This window comes from Lepus europaeus, chromosome 12 (genome assembly GCF_033115175.1).
Source record: "Lepus europaeus isolate LE1 chromosome 12, mLepTim1.pri, whole genome shotgun sequence".
Lineage (NCBI taxonomy): Eukaryota > Metazoa > Chordata > Mammalia > Lagomorpha > Leporidae > Lepus > Lepus europaeus.
This window is the reverse complement of record NC_084838.1, coordinates 88,220,849-88,242,651: the sequence shown is the minus strand read 5'-3', so window position 1 is coordinate 88,242,651 and position 21,803 is coordinate 88,220,849. Positions and strand designations below refer to the sequence as shown.

Sequence of the window (21,803 nt, the reverse complement as noted above, 5' to 3'; positions counted from 1 at the left end):
TGAAGAAAGGCGCTAGGGATTAAGGGATCAATTCAATAGGAAGATGTGGCTGTAATAAACATACATGTACCTAATTACAGGTGCTTGTCTTTTTAAAAGACATGTTAATGGCTCTAAAGGGAGACATAGACTTCAATACAATAGTAACAGGGGACTTCAACACCTCAATTTCAGCAATGGACAGATCAACCATACAGAAAATCAACAAAAGAAACAGCAGAGTTAACTGACACTAATGAGTGAATGGACCTAACTGATTTCTACAGCACTTTTCACCCTACAGTTGCAGAATACACATTCTTCTCAGCAGTGCATGGGGCTTTCTCTAGGCATGACCACATGTTACTCTATAAAGCAAGTCTCGGCAAATTTCAAAAAGATTAAAATCATGCCATTTATCTTCTCTGACCACAATAAAATGAAGCTGGAAATCAACAACTCACAAATCTCTAGAACCTCTGAAAACACATGGAGACTGAACAACATGCTCCTGAATGAACAGTGGGTCATAGAAGAAATCAAAGGATAGATAAAAAATTTTCGGTAAATGAATGAAAGAACAATGCAACATATCAAAACTTGGGTATACTGCAAAAGAAGTGTTAAGAGGGAAGTTTGGCCAGTGCCGAGGCTCAAATATGCTAATCCTCTACCTGCAGCGCCGGCACCTCGGGTTGGGTTCTAGTCACAGTCAGGGCGCCGGATTCTGTCCCGGTTGCTCCTCTTCCAGTCCAGCTCTCTGCTGTGGCCCGGGAGTGCAGTGGAGGATGGCCCAAGTCCTTGGGCCCTGCACCCGCATGGGAGACCAGGAAAAGCACCTGTCTACTGGCTTCAGATCAACATGGTGCGGCGGCCGCAGCGTGCCGGCCGTACCGGCCATTTTGGGGGGTGAACCAACGGAAAAGAAAGACCTTTCTCTCTGACTCTCTCTCTCTGTCCACTCCGCCTATCAAAAAAAAAAAAAAAAAAAAAAAAAAAAAAGGAGGGAAGTTTATAGCAATTGGTGCCTACATCAAGAAGTTGGAAATGCTCCAAATACATGAGCTATCAATGCATCTCAGAAACACAGCAAACCAAACTCAAAAATAGTAGGAGAAGCCACTCGTCCACCCTCCCCCCTCAGCCTATGACCTGCCTCCATCCCCCGCCCTCCCAGTCCAACCTCTGATCTGTTTAGTAAGAAGGCGCCTGTGTCTGGCAGAGCCAGTGTGAGACCAAGAGACAATCCTTCCCTGCCGGGAAGGTCCTTTGGCCGGACCTCTGAGCATACACCGAGAGAGGGAGAGAGGAGCCAGACTAAAAGCACAGACTATGGTGCTGAAACGGATTAATAAGGAACTTAGTGATTTGGCCCGTGACCCTCCAGCACAATGTTCTGCAGGTCCAGTTGGGGATGATATGTTTCACTGGCAAGCCACAATTATGGGATCTAATGACAGCCCATATCAAGGCGGTGTATTCTTTTTGATAATTCATTTTCCTACAGACTACCCCTTCAAACCACCTAAGGTTGCATTTACAACAAGAATTTATCATCCAAATATTAACAGTAATGGCAGCATTTGTCTCGATATTCTAAGATCACAGTGGTCTCCTGCTTTAACTATTTCTAAAGTTCTTTTATCCATTTGTTCACTGCTATGTGATCCAAACCCAGATGACCCCCCTAGTGCCAGAGATTGCACAGATCTATAAAACAGACAGAGATAAGTACAACAGAATATCTCGTGAATGGACTCAGAAGTATGCCATGTGATGCTACCTTAAAGTCAGAATAACCTGCATTATAGCTGGAATAAACTTTAAATTACTGTTCCTTTTTTGATTTTCTTATCTGGCTGCTCCCCTATTAGACCTCATCTTTTTTAATTTTATTTTTTGTTTACCTCCCTCCATTCATTCACATGCTCATCTGAGAAGACTTAAGTTCTTCCAGCTTTGGACAACAACTGCTTTTAGAAACTGTAAAGTAATTACAAGAGAACAGTTGCCCAAGATTCAGAATTTTTTTAAAAAATGGAGCATGTGTATTATGTGGCCAATGTCTTCACTCTAACTTGGTTATGAGACTAAAACCATTCCTCACTGCTCTAACATGCTGGAGAAATCATCTGAGAGGGAGGGAGATGGATGCCCAGTTGTCACAGCAAAGGAAGCAGCGTTATTCTAGCAGCATCCATCCTTGTTTAAGCCTTCCACTGTTAGAGATTTGAGGTTACATGATAGGCTTTATGCTCATAACTGATGTGGCTGGAGAATTGGTATTGAATTTATAGCATCAGCAGAACAGAAAATGTGATGTATTTTATGCATGTCAATAAAGGAATGACCTGTTCTTGTTCTACAGAGAATGGAAATTGGAAGTCAAACACCCTTTGTATTCAAAATAGGGTCTCAAACATTTTGTAATTTTCATTTAAATTGTTAGGAGGCTTGGAGCTATTAGTTAATCTATCTTCCAATACACTGTTTAATATAGCACTGAATAAATGATGCAAGTTGTCAATGGATGAGTGATCAACTAATAGCTCTGCTAGTAATTGATTTATTTTTCTTCAATAAAGTTGCATAAGCCAAAAAAAAAAAGTAGGAGAAAGGAATAATTAAATTTAGGGTAGAAATAAAATTGAAACAAAAGAATTCAATAGGGTTCTTATCAGCTGTCCATTTTTTCATTGTATATTTGGATTTGATGGAAAATAGGGATAAAAATGAAAAAAAAAAATAAGACCAAACCTTCTGTTGCCAGTCCTTTGGGCTTTGCTTCTAAGGTAGTAGCTACTACATATATCTGCTTCATAGATTTTTCATGAGAAAGGTTAGCATTGAGATCATCAATTTAGAGGCATATCATGGAAAGGAATCATTTCAGAAATTGTTTGAGAAAGGAAAATTGAACTTCAAAATTTGTTTTCTCTATACTTATCTCAAAATGTTTGTGTTACCACATGAAAGTTACAAATGAAACTGACTGGAGGGACTGGCCTTGTGGCACAGCTGGTTAAGCTGGGATCTCATATTGGAGTGTCTTATCATGTCCTGGAAGTACCACTTTAAATCCAACTCCCTGTTAGTGTGTCTGAGAAGGCAGTGGACGATGGCTCAAGTGCTTGGGCCCCTTTTGCCCAAATGGAAGACAAGGATTGAGTTCATGGCTCCTGACTTCAGCCTGTTCCAGCCCTGACTTTTGCAGCTATTTGAAGAATGAATCAGCAGATAGATCTCTCTCTTTCTTTCAAATAAATAAATAAATATTTCTAAAATGAAAATGATGGGAATATTGTAAATATAGGGGTATTTTTCTAAGTCTCAGTTCATCTTTAACTAATAGAATAAGGAACATTAATGTTGGATTCATGATACTATTCTGGATTAGAGACTAACTTTTTTTTTATGCAAAACTGAAGAAGACCATCATTTTTTTATTGCTTTTCACAGAATAGCCTAATTAAATATTTAGAAAATCAATGTAAGCACTGAATCATTGAACTAGTATTTTTAAAGATGTGAGGGAGACATAAAAGTAAGACCATTTTTAGATTCCTAAAATGACCGAGTTATTCACAAGTGCTTAAAATACTGGGCTTGTATTCATTGTATTCAGAGTGATGAAAGTCTCAAACAGTCTCTAAGATGATCTGATGATGTAATTCGAAAAACCAACAGAGTTTAGTGATTTAATAACTTTCTAATGAAAACACTCTCTAGAAACGTTTCAATGTGATTATATCTATTAAACTCAAGCAACTTATTATAATTTCACTTTTTTATTTTCTCATGAAAGACACATACCATTTCTTATATTGCTCTTGATGATTTAATTAGGATACCAATGCATTAAAAATCCTGATTTATTGCATTCCTGAATGTCAGGTCCATATATTTTCCTTGTTCTATTTTAATTTTAAAATTGTATTTATTTGATAGGGAAAGAGACAACTCCCCATATATCCATAGTGTCTGAGACTGGCCTGGGGCTGGAGCCAATAGATAGATAATCTAGGTCTGTGTAGCAGGCACAGCAATTACTCAAGCCATTCCACAGGGTCCACACTGACAGGAACCTGCAGTAAGAAGCTGCTCTGGGAATCAAACCCAAGTATTATGATATGAGACAAAGTCACCCTAATATGAAGCTAAATACCCACTCCTATGTGTACATTTTTTTAAAAGATTTATTTATTTATTTGAAAGTCAGAGTTAGATAGAGGAGAGGCAAAGAGAGAGAGAGAGAAGACTTCCATCCACTGGTTCACTCCCCAGTTGGTTGCCATGGCTGGAGCTGTGCCATTCCAAAGTCAGGAGCCAAGGAACTTCCTTTAGAACTCCCACACAGATGCAGGGGCCCAAGGACTTGGGCCATCTTCCACTGCTTTCCCAGGCCATAGCAGAGAGCTAGATCAAAAGTGGAGCAGCCAGAACCAGAACCGGTGCCCATATGGGATGTTGGCACTGCAGGCAGTGGCTTTACCCGCTGCGCCACAGCGCTGGCACCATGTGTGAATTTTTAAAAGTAGAAGAAAATAACTTTTCCTGGTCCTTAATATTTCAAGAGAGTGATGAGACAAAATGCGTTTCAACAAGTGAATCTAGATTAAATAGAACACATTCATCTCAATTAAATTGGGGAAATTATGTTATTTTTTTGTTTTGATTTATTTTGCTTTCAGTAATTTAGCATTACAAGGAGAAATATATTTTTAACTCATTGTCTCCTGGTAACATTTATTAGATAATACTGTGAACCCAATAGTGAATGAATTATTTCATTCCTGGCAGGGGACTCCCCCTGAATTTGGGTAGGTCTGGACTTTTATCAGAGAATACAGGTTATCAATATTTGGATTTATTTTAATTCTGGTGGGAAAATGTAATTAAGACATTTGACATCTATTTCAGTGAGTGATTTAATGCTGGTCTTACCTCTATGAGCGCAGTAGAGCTTACAACCTTGGAAGTGAGGCTGCCTGGAAGCATCCTGGATCCATGCAGGTCTCTTCATCTCATGTTGTTATCCAGATGCCATCCTAATCATGCTTTTGCTTCACTTCGCCCAGCTGAGCGTGGCCGCTTCCTTGGTCCTTCATACTCCACACCACTGATCTGGACTATTCACAGGTCTGTGGTTGTTCCCTGGCAGCATTGCTCATGCTAATATTCTAGGCTTCAAAGCCCAGCCAAAACCAAGCCATTGAGATTCATAGATGATCAATCCTTATAGGGCATGCAAAATGTCCAACATATCAGAGGCTCATAGAAGCCATTTTTGCCAGGTGAGTCTGTAATAGAACAAGCTTAGCCCTTGAAGTTAGAATACCCAAATCTGTAATTCCATCTTCTAAATGATAGATTGGATGATTGTACTACAGAGAGAGATCCACAAATGTGTTTTGACATATTGTCCTAGGATATTATTTCACATATTGGCTTCATTGACAAAATAAATTCAAATCTTGTAAGGAATGAAAAGTGATAACCTGAGTTCTCTCTTAACTCTTTGTAATAAATTTTGTTTCTACTTTCTCATATCCAATGTGATGTTGTTCTTTGTATTGATAAGCCTCTCTGTGTAACTAAAATTGCGCATTTGGAGAGTCATGAATAGAGTATTAAAATCCAAATTCTGTCTGTATATTTCTTGTTTCCTGGAAAGGTGGAAGTAAAGTACTCATCAGTGAATACTGAATTCATTACATTTGTGGATTTACAAGGCTCTTTCCCAGGGCTCCAATGCATATAGATAAAAGTGATCTGTGTGTTCACTAAGTAGAGTCATGATATTTTAATGATCTCCAGAAACAAACCATTCTTGTATTAGAAACTATGAGTTGAGGCTTGATCCTGAAGGGCTGGTAAGTAAGATTACCTCTTACATTTAGTTTTGGTATCTAAAACCTTCACTGCCTATACTGCTTGTTCATTATGAATAGACCACTAAGAGTATTGGAAGTTTCCATTTACTCACTCATTTACATTTCTTCTGTACCTACCATGTTCTACTTTTCTAGTAAATATATTCCAGAGACACACAGTTGAAGAAATGTATTCTTTTCAAGGAATTATTCTTCATAGTTCAGCTATAAAAGATGAAAAGAATAGTATAAACCTAGCAACAAATCCAAAAGATCAGCACCAACCTGTAAGAGTTACATGATAAAGTGTATTTCTGGCACCCAATATTTTAGGTGCAGTGGAAGTAATTTCTCAGAATAATAGTAGGGACAACGTTGAAACACAAAGGAAAATGCTCAAGGAATTAATCAATAGAAGACAAAAAAAGGCATCTTATCTCCTAGATCAAATGTCTGTCCCAAATTGTGCATTTCAGTTGATACTATTCCTCGCAAATATAAGCAACAGTTTATTGAATTTCAATGAACTTAACAAAATGAGTAAGTGAATAAAAGTCCCTTGATAGACAGCTATGAGCAAAAAAAAAATCAGGATATGAGTGAAAATTCTTCCTAGAAAAGCAAAGATGAAAAACTAGTCTAGATGAAACAAAAGCTATATTTCTACATTCCAAGTACTCCTCTTTCTCTTGTTTAAAGAATATAAACCAGTAGGATTAACTAATGCTACCGGATTACTAATAATGCCAGCACACTAAATAATAGCTACATATATTATATATAGACTGATTATTAAGTGACAGAATATACTACTACTATGTGCTTCAAAATATATATCCCATACTTGCTGAGTAATTCAAAATTGAGGGGTTTATGGCTAGCATTGTCGCCCAGTGAGTAAAGCTATTCCCTACTGGGCCAGAATCCCATGTGGTCACTGATTTGAGTGTTGGCTGCTCTACTTCTGATCTAGCTCCCTGTAACAGCCTGGGAATGGCAGCAGAAGATGAGCCAAGTCTTTGGGCCCATGTTGCCCACATGGGAGACCCAGAGGAAGCTCCTGGCTCCTGGCTTTTGCCTGGCCCAGCTCCAGCTATTGCTGACATGTGGAGACTGAACCAGCAGTTGGAAGATCTCTCTTTCTTTCTCTTTGTCTCTTTCTCTCTGTAACTCTTTCAAATAAATATATATATATATATATATATATATATATTTAATTTGGGAGTCTTAGTTCATCCATAATTTCCCAACTCTTTTCTTCCTCTAGCTTCCTCTTTTGTGCTCTATTCTTTTTATTTATTCATTTATTTATATTTTTTTGACAGGCAGAGTTAGAGAGAGAGAAAGGTTTTCCTTTTCCATTGGTTCACCCCCTAAATGGCCGCTATGGCCGGCGTGCTGCAGCTGGCGCGCTGTGCTGATCCGAAGCCAGGAGCCAGGTACCTCCTTCCTGGTGTCCCATGTGGGTGCAGGACCCAAGCACTTGGGCCTCCTCCACTGCCTTCCCAGGCCACAGAAGAAAGCTGGACTGGAAGAGGAGCAATCAGGACAGAACTGGTGCCCCAACCGGGACTAGAACCCGGGGTGCCAGCACCGCAGGCAGAGGATTAGCCTAGTGCAGGCCTTTGTGCCCTATTCTTTCACTGTTCTTAACAAACAATTCTTTGTCTACCTGACAGATGTTTCTCTACATATTCAAACCTCTTTCAGGGTTTTACCTATTATCCCAAGCAAATTTTCAATAGCTTTTCTTCAAAAAAAAAAAAAAAAAAAAAAGTCCCTTCCCAAACTAAAGTGGCTTTAGTGGAATATAATTTTCTCCATCTGGAGAGTTACACAGGCAGGTTAAAGATTAGAATTCTTATATAATGTTCAGGGTATTCCCATGATATGGAAACCACTTGCTCCGATTTTCTTGGGAAGCAACTTAACTGCAAAAGGTTAAAAGAGCGTGCCTGAAATCACACAGATAGTTAAGTGGTTAATCTAGGATTCAGTTCCAGACCTCTCTGGCTTTAAACAAGGCATTGTCCACCAATTGAACTCAATCACTAAACAAAGAAAAAGCCTTGCTCCAGCTGGATTTAGAAGTCAAAGGCCTCTAAAGCTGATAGTTAGGAGGGACATAGTGTACTGTGAATTATAATTTGTTAAGAAATCTAGGATCAGGCAGAGGGAGAAATGTGGTTAGATGCATCTAACAACACACAAGATTGATTTTGACCTTCACAGATAAGATAAACTTTTATGTATTTCCGCAAGGTAATCAAGCACCTTGTCAAGTCCTAAAGACCCAGCATCAAATATAACAAAGCTTCTGCCTTCTGTGAGTTGCTGGTTGAAATGGGGAGGCAGATTATTGGAACAATGTTTGTAATACAGGAATTTGTGGTACAGCTATGTACATGCTAGCCCAGGATCTGTCATGTACTTAATAATCAGTAGTGATTAGTTTCAACCTACCTTGTAAAGCGTACATGTGGCCACTAGCAAAGCAAGAGAAAGCATTTTGAAAAAGATGGAGTTGAAAGCACAAATGAATAGTGAGGAAGACTAGAGGAAAATTCCAAACGAGTTTTGTGTGTTTACATTAAGAACTTCCTAACTTTTTCTCAAAACATAGGGAACAAGAGAAGGCCCTAAAGGTGAATGTCATGATACATATTTGTAATATTAGAGATAGGAAAAGAATGGGTCCCAAGGCTGGGCATTGTGGTGCAGCAGGATGTCCAAGCTGCCACTTGAGACATCCTCATCTCTTATTGAAATGCTGATTAGAGTCCTGGCGTTTCCACTTCTGATCTAGCTTCCTGGTAACACACTCTGGAAAGAAGCAGACAATGGCTCAAGTGCTTGGACCCCTGCCACCCACATGGTGGACCTGGATGGAGTCCTGAGCTCCTAACCATGATGTGTCCCAGCCTCGATGTTGGGGGCATTTGGGGAGTGAGCTAGCAAATGAAAGATCTCTGTTTCTGCCCCTGTTTCTTTCTCTGATTTTGTTACTTTACCTCTTAGTAGATTATAATAATTTTTTAAATTGTGTTGCAAACTGTTCTGGGAATGCAATGCTTTTGGCCTGCTTCTTTCTGGTTAACTGAGCAAGATTTAAGGGTGCCTTGGCAGTAGTATTCAGGAACTCATTGGTTCCTGAGATTGGTTCTGTAGGATTGTCAAAGTTCACTTTTGAGATTTAGGATAGAAGAAAAGAACTAACAATACTTGAATACTAGGGATGTGATACATCCTGGGCTTGTTCTTATTCTAAGTAATTTTTATTTAATTCTTATAACCATTCTAGGAGTGTTGGTGGCACACTCAGCTGATCAGACACGTTCAGGCTTTATGGTATGTGAAGCCCAGAAAGGGTTCCCCACATTGAATAGTTAGGTTGATCCAAAAGACAAGAAGCAGAAATAATGAGTGCTACTTTGAGACAGGGCGAGTATCTTCCATCATTTCTTTCTTTACCGTAGTGATCTCTATTTTTCATCATTGAAATTTTGTGTGATTTATTATTGAACCATACAATAAACTATTTTTCACTAATTTTATCTATTTTTATCTAAAATGGTTATTATTTATATGTTTGTACATTTATCTTGAGTGAGCTCTCTGAATAAAGAAATTTCTAATGTTGATCAGAGGGCTCTGTCAGCTTTGGTTCAGAGTGGATCAAAGGCATATCTCACTCACACATACACACAAACAAAAAGAAAGAAACCACATGTCACCAGTTTCATCAGATGCCAGGAGTGGAACCTTGGGTCAGTCAGCACCAAAGCTGTTGTTCAATCTACTGATCTTCTAGTGTCGCTAGGGGTCAGCACCTTAGACCAGAGCGTGTAGTGCCTGCCCCTTAACCCAGCATTTTGCGAAAGGAGCCCTAGTGTATAGATAGGCACTGAGGTTAAGTAAGCTGTTCAAGGCCAGATGTGTTGTAAATAACAGAGACTATATTTGAATGATTTTATTTAACTGTTATAACTTTTCTGGCTTCATTGGTCATTGTCTTTCCAATACTGTACACCATTACCCATGTTATCGAGTTGTTTAACAAAATGTCTCTTTTTAAAACGTTGTATTTATTTTATCTGAAAGGCAGATAGAGAAAAAGAGAGACAAAGAAGAGAGAAAGAGAGCTTAATATGTATTGATTCACCCTTTAAGTGCCCTCAACAGCCAGGTCTGGGCCAACATGAAGCCAGGTTTCACTCCATCCCAGGGTGCACATTGGCAGAAAGCTGCAATTAGAATGGGACCTGAAACGTGAACTTAATGTCTGTACAAATATACACTACAAGAAAGTTTCTGAATGTACAGTTTTATTAAAATTATTCCCCTTATTCTTTTTTCTTGTTATTATTACCTTGTTTCTACACCATCCTCCTCTGCCCCAGCTTAAAAGTATACACGACTTTGTATTCTGATGGATATTGAAGATTCAAAATCACAATAACCATCATCCATAATGGGGACATCATAGGGAGAAATTAAGACCAATACATTAGTTGTTTCCAGGTCAGCCACCAGGGTGACCAGTTCCGCCATCTGTGACTGCTTTACAACTCTCTCCTGGCTGAAGGCAAGAAGCAAGAGACAATGAAGAGGACTAATTCAAAATTTGCACAAGCATTTCCCAAGTTCCTAGTAATTCCTGAGGGTGGGAAACTTAAAGAGTAAACTTTTCACTACAGGTGTGGGAATTGGGATAGTTAAATTAGAATGTTCTGTCCCTTTGTGGCCTTATTTTTTCTGCCAAGCTCATTAAGTTAAGCCAATGGCTATAATAATATCTTCTATTTTTTAGATTTATGATAAGAATTAGAGATAATATAGTTTATAGCCTAGCACAGTTAGAGCTCTAACTAGCACAATTTGCTAATACAGTTCATAGCCTGACACCTAGTTGGCAAATTAATAACAACAAATATTATTTTTAAAATTAATTTATCAAATATCAATTGGAGCATTAGTAAGTTTTAAGTTTATAAAAACTGAAACTTAGGGCCAGCACTGTGGTGTAGTAGGGTAAGCCTCCGCTTGCGGCACCAGCTTCCCATATGGGCTCCAGTTCAAGTCCGAGCTGCTCCACTTCTTATCCAGCCCCTGATGATGACCTGGGAAAGCAGTGGAGGATGGTCCAAGTGCTTGGGTCCTTGCATCCCTGTGGGAGACCCAGAAGAAGCTCCTGGTTCCTGGCTACAGATTGGCCCAGCTATTACTGTTGTGGCCATTTGGGGAGTGAACCAGTGGATGAAAAACCTCTCTCTGCCTCTCCCTCTGTCTGTAACTCTGTCTCTCAAATAAATAAATAAATTAAAAAAAAAAAAAACTTAAACTTTGTGTAATATTCTTTCAAAAATGATTTTATCTTTAGAAATATTTTTTTAATTTTTTTTTATTTTTGACAGGCAGAGTGGACAGTGAGAGAGAGACAGAGAGAAAGGTCTTCCTTTTGCCGTTGGTTCACCCTCCAATGGCCGCCGCGGTAGGCGCGCTGCGGCCGGCGCACCACGCTGATCCAAAGCCAGGAGCCAGGTGCTTCTCCTGGTCTCCCATGGGGTGCAGGGCCCAAGGACTTGGGCCATCCTCCACTGCACTCCCTGGCCACAGCAGAGAGCTGGCCTGGAAGAGGGGCAACCGGGACAGGATCGGTGCCCCGACCGGGACTAGAACCTGGTGTGCCGGCGCCGCAAGGCGGAGGATTAGCCTAGTGAGCCGCGGCGCCGGCCAGAAATATTTTTAAACATTTATTTATTTGAAAGACAGAGATACAGAGAGAGAGGAGAGACAGAGTGAGAAAGGTCCTCCATCAGCTGACCCGCTTTCCAAATGGCCATAATGGCTGGTCCTGGGCCAAGAATCAGGTGCTTCTTCCAGGTCTCCTGTGTGGTGCAGGGACTTAGGGTCTTGAATCGTTTTCCAGTGCTTTCCCAGGTGCACCAGCAGGGAACTGGATCAAGTTGAGCACCCAGGACTCCCACATGTACCCATATCGAATGCTGGTGCTGCATTAACCTGCTTAACCTGCTGTGCCACAGCACCAGGCCCTGTCTTTAGATTTTTTTTCTTTTACTGTTTTCTGTTATTATACCTACCATTACTTACCTCTCTGTGCTCTTCCCTCTCTCAATCTTTTTAGTCCAGTATATTGTTTGTTACCCTGAGCATTTTTTTAAGTGATTGTCTGTCCAACTAAATTAAAAGCTTATGTAGAACAGAGAGCTCTTATATTCAGTGATAGTTTTCAAAATATTTATAACCAGTGTGGTGCAGACACCACTAATCACAGTGGAGACTGGATGTGAAGAATCTAATTGGTCATACAGGCATGTACCAATAGGATCCTGACTCACTTTATATTTCGTTGACTCTTTCTCAGTGCCTTCAATGTAAAAGAGGCTAAGCAAATACATGTTGATGATTAAAGTTTTTGTAAGTTTCCATAATGTGACAGTAGAAGACGTTTAGCTGCCAGATATCATTCCAAGATTATGCTTACGTTGAAAATTTTATTCCACTTAGGTTTTCAACTGTGTGGACTCAGAAAGTCTGGTTAACTGAACTTACAAGATTACATGTGAATTGGAATACCAGTTAATTTATTTAAACTGCAGGCACTGATGTTCACACTGGCCTCAGCAGTGTTTTCCAAAGATAAAACACTTATAAATGCATGGAATTTTCATGAAAGAATATTATGCTTTAGATTACATTAAAGAAGAAACCTATACATTTATGCCCATTTGATTTTCAACAGAGGTGTTGAAGTTATTGGATGAAGGAGAGAATCGTCTTTTTAGTTGAGAAAATTGGACATTCACAGGAAAAAAATTATCTTTATCTCTTATTTCATACCATAAACAAAAAAGGTAACTCAAAAGAGATTATAGATCTAGATTTAAGAGTTAAAGCAATAAAAGCTCTAGATGAACACATTGGGAAAAAATCTTTGTGGTCTTTGGTTGTCATCAGTTTCTTTTCTTTTCTTTCTTTCTTTCTTTTTTTTTTTGACAGGCAGAGTGGATAGTGAGAGAGAGACAGAGAGAAAGGTCTTCCTTTTTGCCGTTGGTTCACCCTCCAATGGCCGCTGTGGCCGGCGCATCGTGCTGATCCGAAGCCAGAAGCCAGGCGCTTCTCCTGGTCTCCCATGCGGGTGCAGGGCCCAAGCACCTGGGCCATCCTCCACTGCCTTCCCGGGCCATAGCAGAGAGCTGGCCTGGAAGAGGGGCAACCGGGATAGAATCTGGTGCTCCAACCGGGACTAGAACCCGGTGTGCCGGCGCCGCAAGGCGGAGGATTAGCCTGTTAAGCCACGGCGCCGGCCCATCAGTTTCTTAGATCAATAAAAAATACTCATAATTCATAAATTTAACCTTATTAAAGTTAAAATACTTTGTTCTCAAAAGGAGGCAAATGAAAAGGCCACTATCCAACTGGGAGAAAATACTTGGATAGCACATACTTCATAAAGGACTTCTTGTTAGAATATATAAACAATATTTATTGGGGCCAGCATACTGGCTCACTTGGTTAATCCTCCGCCTGCGGCGCCGGCATCCCATATGGGCACCAGGTTCTAGTCCCGGTTGCTTCTCTTCCAGTTCAGCTCTCTGCTGTGGCCCAGGAGGGCAGAGGAGGATGGCCCAAGTCCTTGGGCCCCTGCACCCGCATGGGAGACCGGGAAGAAGCACCTGGCTCCTGGCTTCAGATCAGCGCAGCGCCTACCAGCCGTAGGGGCCATTTGGGGAGTGAACCAATGGAAGGAAGACCTTTCTCTCTCTCTCTCTCTCTCTCTGGCTCCAACTCTACCTGTCAAATCAATAAAAATAAAAAATAAAAACAATACTTATCACTAAATAAGAACACAAGCAACTTGATTAAAAATGGGCACCATTTTTGAAGAAACATTTCACCTACAAGAAAAGCAAAATGCCAATAAGTATGTGAAAAGGTGTTCAATAGTCATTGTGAAAATGCAAATTAAAACCACCATGAGATTCCTGTACCTTCCACTACAAGGGCTGTAACCCAAAGGACTTGCATTATTAAGTGTTGCTGAGGATTTAGGAAACTGAAATCTTTAAACTTCACTAGTAGGCATGGAAAATGGCATAGTCACTTTGGAAAGTAGTTTTACATATTTAAAAGTTTAAGAAATACTTATAGAAGACCATAAAATTTCATTCCCAGCTATCTTCCAAGAGAAAGAAGGCATATGTCCAAGCAAAGACTTGTTCATGACATTTTATGGCAGCTTATTCATGTAACCCAGTATCCCCAAACTGGTGAATAGACAAACAAGATGTAGAAACACACAATGAATGTTATTCAGCAATCTTAAAAAATAGCCTATTGGTACCTAGAAAATGAATAAACTTGTGCATTATGCTAAGCAAAAAAAGTACAACACAAAGACTATATATTGTATGATTTCATATATATTGCATGAAATTTCCAGAAAATGAAACAAATATGTATATAAAGAAATATGTATGTATATATACATATATATATATATATATCTCATATATATATGAAAGAGAGAGAGAGAGGGAGAGAGATTTACAGCTTCTTGGGCCTGAGGGTGGAATTAAAACTGCAAATGGCACAAGGGAACTTGGGTGGTGGAAATGTTCTAAAAGTTGATTGTGGTCATAATTATGCAACTGTATAGATTTACTAAAAACCATTCATGTATACACTTATAATGCTGACTATTACATGTAATTATAAAACTAAAAATTCAAGGTCAAGGCAGTAGGTTACTGAATAAAATCTTAAAAGCCATCCAAGGATTCATTTCCCCCCATAATTTATTTACCTGGCTCAAACCTGCTGGCTGAACCCATCCTGAACAATGAAGAAAGGGATTAGAAATATATTTCTGAAAGAAAAACAAAACAAGAAATGTATTTCTGTGAGTCTGTTTACTTAAAACTTTATATTGACCAAATTTCATTAATATGGACATATAAATTTTTAATTTTTAATTTTTCATTAATAAACCAATATTGTTCTGGTCTAGGATCATTTTATCTTTGACATGAACTGGTGTTTTTCTATTCTAATGGGTTTTGTTTTTTTGTGATACAATAGGAAGGTAATCTTAATTCTGGCAGTGTAATTTACATCCAAAGGTGCTAACTTATTTTAACTTATATCCAAGTTATTGGAGATATTTAATTGGCTCAATATACAACTACACACATGCAGACACACCATGCCCACAAATTAACACTTCATTAATAACCTACAAAGTCCCTTTTTTCCCCTATAGATATATTATTTGGCTTTCTGACAAAACTACAAGTAAATTCTTACCACAGTTGAGTTTTGTAGACATGGAAAATACTATTTAAGTGGGGAAATATAAGCCACATATATTCCTTATGGGTATTTATAAGTTTCTCTAGGTGGAAGTGGAACACTGAGATATATGTTATTTTTTCTTTGAAACAAGAAAGGGTAAGGAAGAGGTGGAAAATATGAATGTATTATGTAAAGTAGGACACTCAAATCTCTAAAATGTAAATAAAGTATTTTGTGGGAAAGGATTTAAAAAATAAAGGTTTGTAAATGTCAGTTGGTTGCTTATAAATTTATTTTCCAAATCAACAAGGTGATTCAAGGCAAGACTCTGATGAATGAAACATTACTTTGCAGTAGATTCAGGATGTGGTTGCAACAGCCCTTCCCGAGCTGGCTTCCCTCACTGAGATGACAGAGGAGATAGTCCGTGGACTTCTTGCTGAGTCGCGATCCATCATTCTGCCATTACTTGTGTGAAAATCATGAGTCAACGCTACCAGGCCAGGTTTGAAGAGGATGACATTGATAAAGAGATCAGATTCAAACACACCATAAATATCTCACAATGCCTCCCATAGCAGGCCAAGGCAAAGCTTAGTGAACAAATACATCATTCTAAGGATGGTATATCAAGAGGGTGTTCAAAGAGCCTGCTGATTGCCACTGCCCCAGCAGAACTTCATCATTTTTTGTAAGAATGATGAGACTCAAATCCAGATTATTCTTTCCAGCATCTCTTTGGTCATTAGTTTGGGCCCATGTGTTCATGAGCACATTTAGGGTGTTTACTTGCACAATTTAACGTTTAGCATTTATGTCAGTGGCCTCCAATTGCGATAGGTGAGTATAGCTAACAGGTTGAGCAAGATGATCTGTTAGAGTTGTGGGAAGAAAATGCTAGAACTACTATTTCCATTTTTATTTTTAAAATAATTTGAGCTACATTAATATTTAATATATGAATTTATTCTTAAACTCCAAATATTTAACTGTGCAAATCTGTTTTGATGGCAGCATTTCATTTTTAAAAATAATGGCTTTTGGCCAGCGCCGTGGCTCACTTGGCTAATCCTCCCCCTGCGGCACTGGCACCCCTGGTTCTAGTCCTGGTTGGGGCGCTGGGTTCTAGTCCTGGTTGCTCCTCTTCCAGTTCAGCTCTCTGCTGTGGCCCGGGAGGGCAGCGGAGGATGTCCCAAGTGCTTGGGTCCCTGCACCCACATGGGAGACCGGGAGGAAGTACCCGGCTCCTGGCTTCGGATCAGCGCAGTGCCGGCCATGATGGCCATTTAGGGAGTGAACCAACGGAAGGAAGACCTTTCTCTCTCTCTCTCTCTCTCTCTCTCTCTCTCTCTCTCAGTGTCTAACTCTGCCTGGCAAAAAGTTAAAAAAAATGGCTTTTATTTTGAGAAGCAGAGAGACAGAGAGGGGCAGAGAGATAGAGAGATCCCCCATCCATTGGTTTACTCTACAAATGCCTAGATGGTTGGAAGTAGACAAAATCTGGCAACTGAATCCAGGTCTTCCACATGGGTGGCAGGAACCTAACTACTTGAGCCATCACCACTTCCTCCTAGCGTGTGCATTAGCAGAAAACTGGAGACAGCAACTTTTTAAAGTAGATGCTATGAGACTGATTAGAAAAATAAAGGTTGAGACATAAAGAAGAAAAATAATAGGCCCAAACTACGTCTGATCTGTCCACAGTTAGTCTCTGAATGCAGAAGATTTAGGAAAATGAATGATGAGAGGAGGAGGAAAGAAGAGTCCCAAATATTGACAAACTGCAACCTCACTCTTAAGCTACTCTTAGGGGAACTGCTTGGCATGTTTCCCTCCATTCTAGCTGTGTTACTGAAACTCTCATTGAGCTGTGGACATGATCTGGCATGATGAAGTTGAATTAGAAGGCTTCTGCTGTTCTACACCAGTGTTTCCAGGTCATGCCAACTTGCAGCTCTTTCCTCTCTCACCTTGATTTCATGGCTGCCCAGATTCTAGTCTTCTGTTCATTTCTTTATGGCTGCTTCTACTCCTGAAAATCAGGCTATCAGAGACTGAGTTTTATGACACTGATTGCCAGATGTTTCTTAGGCTAACCGTAGCGTTCTTGGGCTGTTGCTTATGGTGACATCAAGTTGAAGCCTGGAGACTATTAGGATCAGCTGAATTCCATTACCAACCTGTTCTTATTTGAAGTCATTGGGTCTTAACTCTTATTTTTTTTTAAGATTTTATTTATTTGAGAGGTAGAGTTACAGACAGTGAGAGGGAGAGACAGAGAGAAAGGTCTTCCTTCCATCGGTTCACTCCCCAAATGACCAACACGGCTGGAGCTGCACTGATCTGAAGCCAGGAGCCAGGTGCTTCCTCCCAGTCTCTCATGCGGGTGCAAGGGCACAAGGAATTGGGCCATCTTCCACTGCTCTTCCAGACCACAACAGAGAGATGGATTGAAAGAGGAGCAGCCAGGACTAGAACCAGCGATTATATGGGATGCCAGCGCCGCAGGTGGAGGCTCAACCTGCTGTGCTACAGCGCCGGCCCCATCTTAACTCCTTTTATAAGATTTGTTTTATTTATATGAGAGGCAGAGTTATAGACAGAGATAGGGAGAGACAGTGAAGGAGGTCTCCCATCTGCTGGTTCACTCCCCAAATGGCTGCAATGGGCTGAACCGAAGCCAGGAGTCAGGTGCTTATTCTGGGTCTCCCATACGATTACAGGGACCCAAGCACTTGGGCTGTCCTCCACTGCTTTCCCAGGCCATCAGCAGGGAGCTCGATTGCAAGTGGAACAGCAAGGACTTGAACTGGCACACATATCGGATACTGGCGCTGCAGGAGGAGGCTTACCTACTACTCCACAGCACCGGCCCCTGGGTCCTGACTCTTAAGTAGATGCTACTGGTAGCTGTTCTAACTGGGCTGCCTGAAAAGATGATCAATTCCTTGTACCACAGGTCAACTTGCTCCACTGCCCTATTGAGAAGCCTTCTTTTTAGGTAGGTCTTCCTTCTCATCTTTCTTAATCTGGCTTCCTTCCCATGAATGAGCCTCACTTAAATAAGGAAGACCTGGTTAAAATCATAAAGCCTGTTTTGACTCTTTCCTGTGTTCCTTTTTGTGTTGCTTCTACTCTTTGATGTTCAGGTTCTAAAGGTATCATCATTAACATTTGTATCTAAGTTTCATGCATTTGTTGTGTTTCAGTAAATGAAACAGAATATAAAGATGAAGTTCTGTTATTCAACTCAGCCTCTCTGTTTCCTTTCTCCTTAGAGGCATGCAATATCATGAATTCCAGTTGATATTATTGTATTTTCTGCATCAGTGTGACCATAAATAATAAATGATAACTAATGTTTGCTGAACATTGAGTATGCGTTTAGCATTGTTCTAAGATATTCACATTTATTCTTTCTTTGACTCTTGAAAATAACCCCGTGAAATGAGTGCTATTGTTGTCTCCATTGTGCATATTCAAAAATTGAGACACCAAGAACTTAAATAGCTTGGACAAGTCACATAGCTAATAACTTGGGATTCAAATGCAGGGATCTGACTCCAGAACCAGTAAGGTTTAATCACTTGTTTATAGTTTCACTACTCTACTATTATGTAATCTTCTGCAGCATTGCTTGATTTTTAAAATGATTGAAAATACACTTAGAAAACTTCCTTCAATGACTTTTTCTTCTCAAATGTTTTTTAGCCGGCGCCGCGGCTCAATAGGCTAATCCTCCACCTTGCGGCACCGGCACACCGGGTTCTAGTCCCGGTCAGGGCACTGATCCTGTCCCGGTTGCCCCTCTTCCAGGCCAGCTCTCTGCTGTGGCCAGGGAGTGCAGTGGAGGATGGCCCAAGTCCTTGGGCCCTGCACCCCATGGGAGACCAGGAGAAGCACCTGGCTCCTGCCATTGGATCAGCATGGTGCGCCGGCCGCAGCACGCCTACCGCGGCGGCCATTGGAGGGTGAACTGACGGCAAAAGGAAGACCTTTCTCTCTGTCTCTCTCTCACTGTCCACTCTGCCTGTCAAAAAAAAAAAAAAAAAAGGTTTTTTAGACATATATTAACCTGATCATTAATATTTACTGCTGTGTAATATTCTGTCAGAAATATCCATTATAATGTACTGTTTTCCTCTGGATGGGTTTTATCCAGTGTATTTCTGATTCTTCCTTCTTACAGACTATGCTGCAATGGAGAAACTGTGTCTCTCTCCTTGGTAGCAATCATTTCCCCTTATAATTGTAACACAGTAGTTTCACCAATGTATTTGTCAGTTGATAAGATGAAGTCATTAATTTAAGTACTTCTCACCAGTGTATGACTGATAATACACAACATTTCAGTCAATGATGTGACACATATCTTTATATTGTCCCATGAGTTTATATTGCCTGATGACATTGTAGGCATCTCAGTTTGTGTAAGCACACTCTATGATGCTCATGCAACAATGAAATTGCCCATTTCTAGGCAACGCATGAGTACAGTTTAATTCTTTGCTGGAATTTGCATTTTTAGAGTCCCATTTATTAGCTGAATTTAATCTGTAATGGTGGCTGTGGATAGTTTCAAAAATTAGGAGGAAGAGGTGGATTTGAAGGCTACATATGGTAGTAGATATTCCCAATAATTTCAGGATTTCTGTTATCCATCTGGTATGACTCAATTTTCTCCTCCATATCATGGAAATCTCAGTTTCCAAGGGAGTATGTTTCAACAGCAATATTCCAAAGTGGTTAAGCTGTTTCCTAAACCACATTCAGTGCTCCCTTTCTTACCTTGTAAATAGTAAGTGGTAGATGAAGTGTTGGATTGCAAAACACTCCAGGATATAATTGCCATGTGACCTTATGACATAGGAAAACATATTTGTAATTTTGATGATCACAGAGTACCTACATTTACATGCGAAATGGTATTTCTTCTGCAGTCCAGTTAGCCTTGCTCATCAGTGCCTGTCCTTTAGATGGAGATGGTCCAGGTGGCAGTCTCAAAGCATTGTACATCAGAAACCTAAGAATATTCCATGCTGTGACAACTGCAGGTTTTATTTATGGGGAAGCTTCATTAGTATTGAGTTTTGTCAGTTGAACTCACTATGAATGAACTCAGTAGTTCTTTTCTTATTCTATGTGCCTGTGGCTCTCCATATATATCCTGGTACATGACACTGATTTTGTCTTAGAAAATTGGACACAATTTCATAAGAAAAGCACAAGTTCCCATAAACAGCACAGTTTTGAAGAACATTGGCCATGGAATTTGAACACCTGGTTCTAATTCTAATACAGCCTTGGTTAAATTAGGCAAATTATTGTAAATAGGAATAATAACAATACTGATCTTCTTAGGCTGTATGATGATGATAATATACTCTAAATTAATATAATTTTGCAAAATATATTTTTAAAATGATGTGTTTTTAAAACACTGGTTGGTGTGATTACCTGTAATGATGTATGTGGGAAACTTTTTAAAAACTTACTATAACCTGGCATAGTAATTTCTTTTTTACTGAGAGTTGTGGGAAGAAAAATGACTTGTTACATGTACAGCACTGTGTATGAGAAGAGAATCTGGCTACATGGTTAATTCTCTACTTGAGTTTCTATTTTTCAAGGATCAACTAGTGGGTACACGTAAGTGTAGTAGACATTGATTATTGTTCTCTTAATTTGAAAAATTATTTATTTATTTATTGTTATCTATGTGTAAGGCAGAGAGAAAGAGTCACAGACAGACAGACAGACAGATCTTCCATCCACTGATTCACTACTCAAATGCCTGCAATAGTCAGGGTTGGGCCAGTCCAAAGCTGGGAGTTGACAACTCAGTGTAGGTTTCTCACATGGGTGGCAGGTTCACTACTTGAACTATGACTTGCTACCTCCCAGGGTGTTCATTAGTAGCAAGTCAGAATTGGAAGTGCAGTCAGGACCCCAACTCAAGTACTTGGTTATGAGATGGGGAATATCTTAACAACTACACCAAAAACCCCAGGATTGTCTTAAAGTATAGCATATTTCAATCTTGGAATCCAGTTACTCCTCTCCAGAAGAGGCTAAAGACAGTAGTTTAATAAAATGAATCTACCCAGCCTTCCCTTAGACATGCATATAAAATATTTCAATAAGAGAAGATATATCATCTTTTATGGAAATATGGATTATGTGGATTGTATAGAAAAGTAGCCATCCTATCGCCAAGAAAAGAATGGTGTATGATTTGTTCTCCTACAAGGTCAGGAGTGCTCAACTTGCCTTGAAGAAATGAGGATGCTCAGCTAGAAAATGCAGAGCCACTGAACTGATGACTCGAATGTCCTTTAGACCTAGGCATGGAGGAAAGGATGAGAGGAGTGTGATAAAGTTGAACAAGAAAATTCCAGAGTGCAGCCTGCATGTCTATGTTTAGTATAACAAGTATATGGGAATGAAATCTGAGAGTTAAGCTTTTTGTAATCACTGCCCTCTGTTAAGTGCCACCCACTGGGTAAGAGTAAGAAGAGAATGTGTGTGTGGGAGGGGGTTGTCAGGGATTTGGGATGGGGCTTGAGAAGAGGAGGGAGGCACAATTCGTTGCCCCATTTCTGGGAATTATGCAAGGAATAATCTCTAGAGGCCGGA

At 39.8% G+C, this 21,803-nt stretch overlaps 1 pseudogene; it reads left to right on the top strand.

Annotated features, from left to right (window-relative positions):
- Nucleotides 1-1,311: 1,311 nt before the first annotated feature.
- On the top strand, nt 1,312-1,869 carry LOC133771343 (ubiquitin-conjugating enzyme E2 D3-like; annotated as a pseudogene).
- The last annotated feature ends 19,934 nt before the right edge of the window (nt 1,870-21,803 follow it).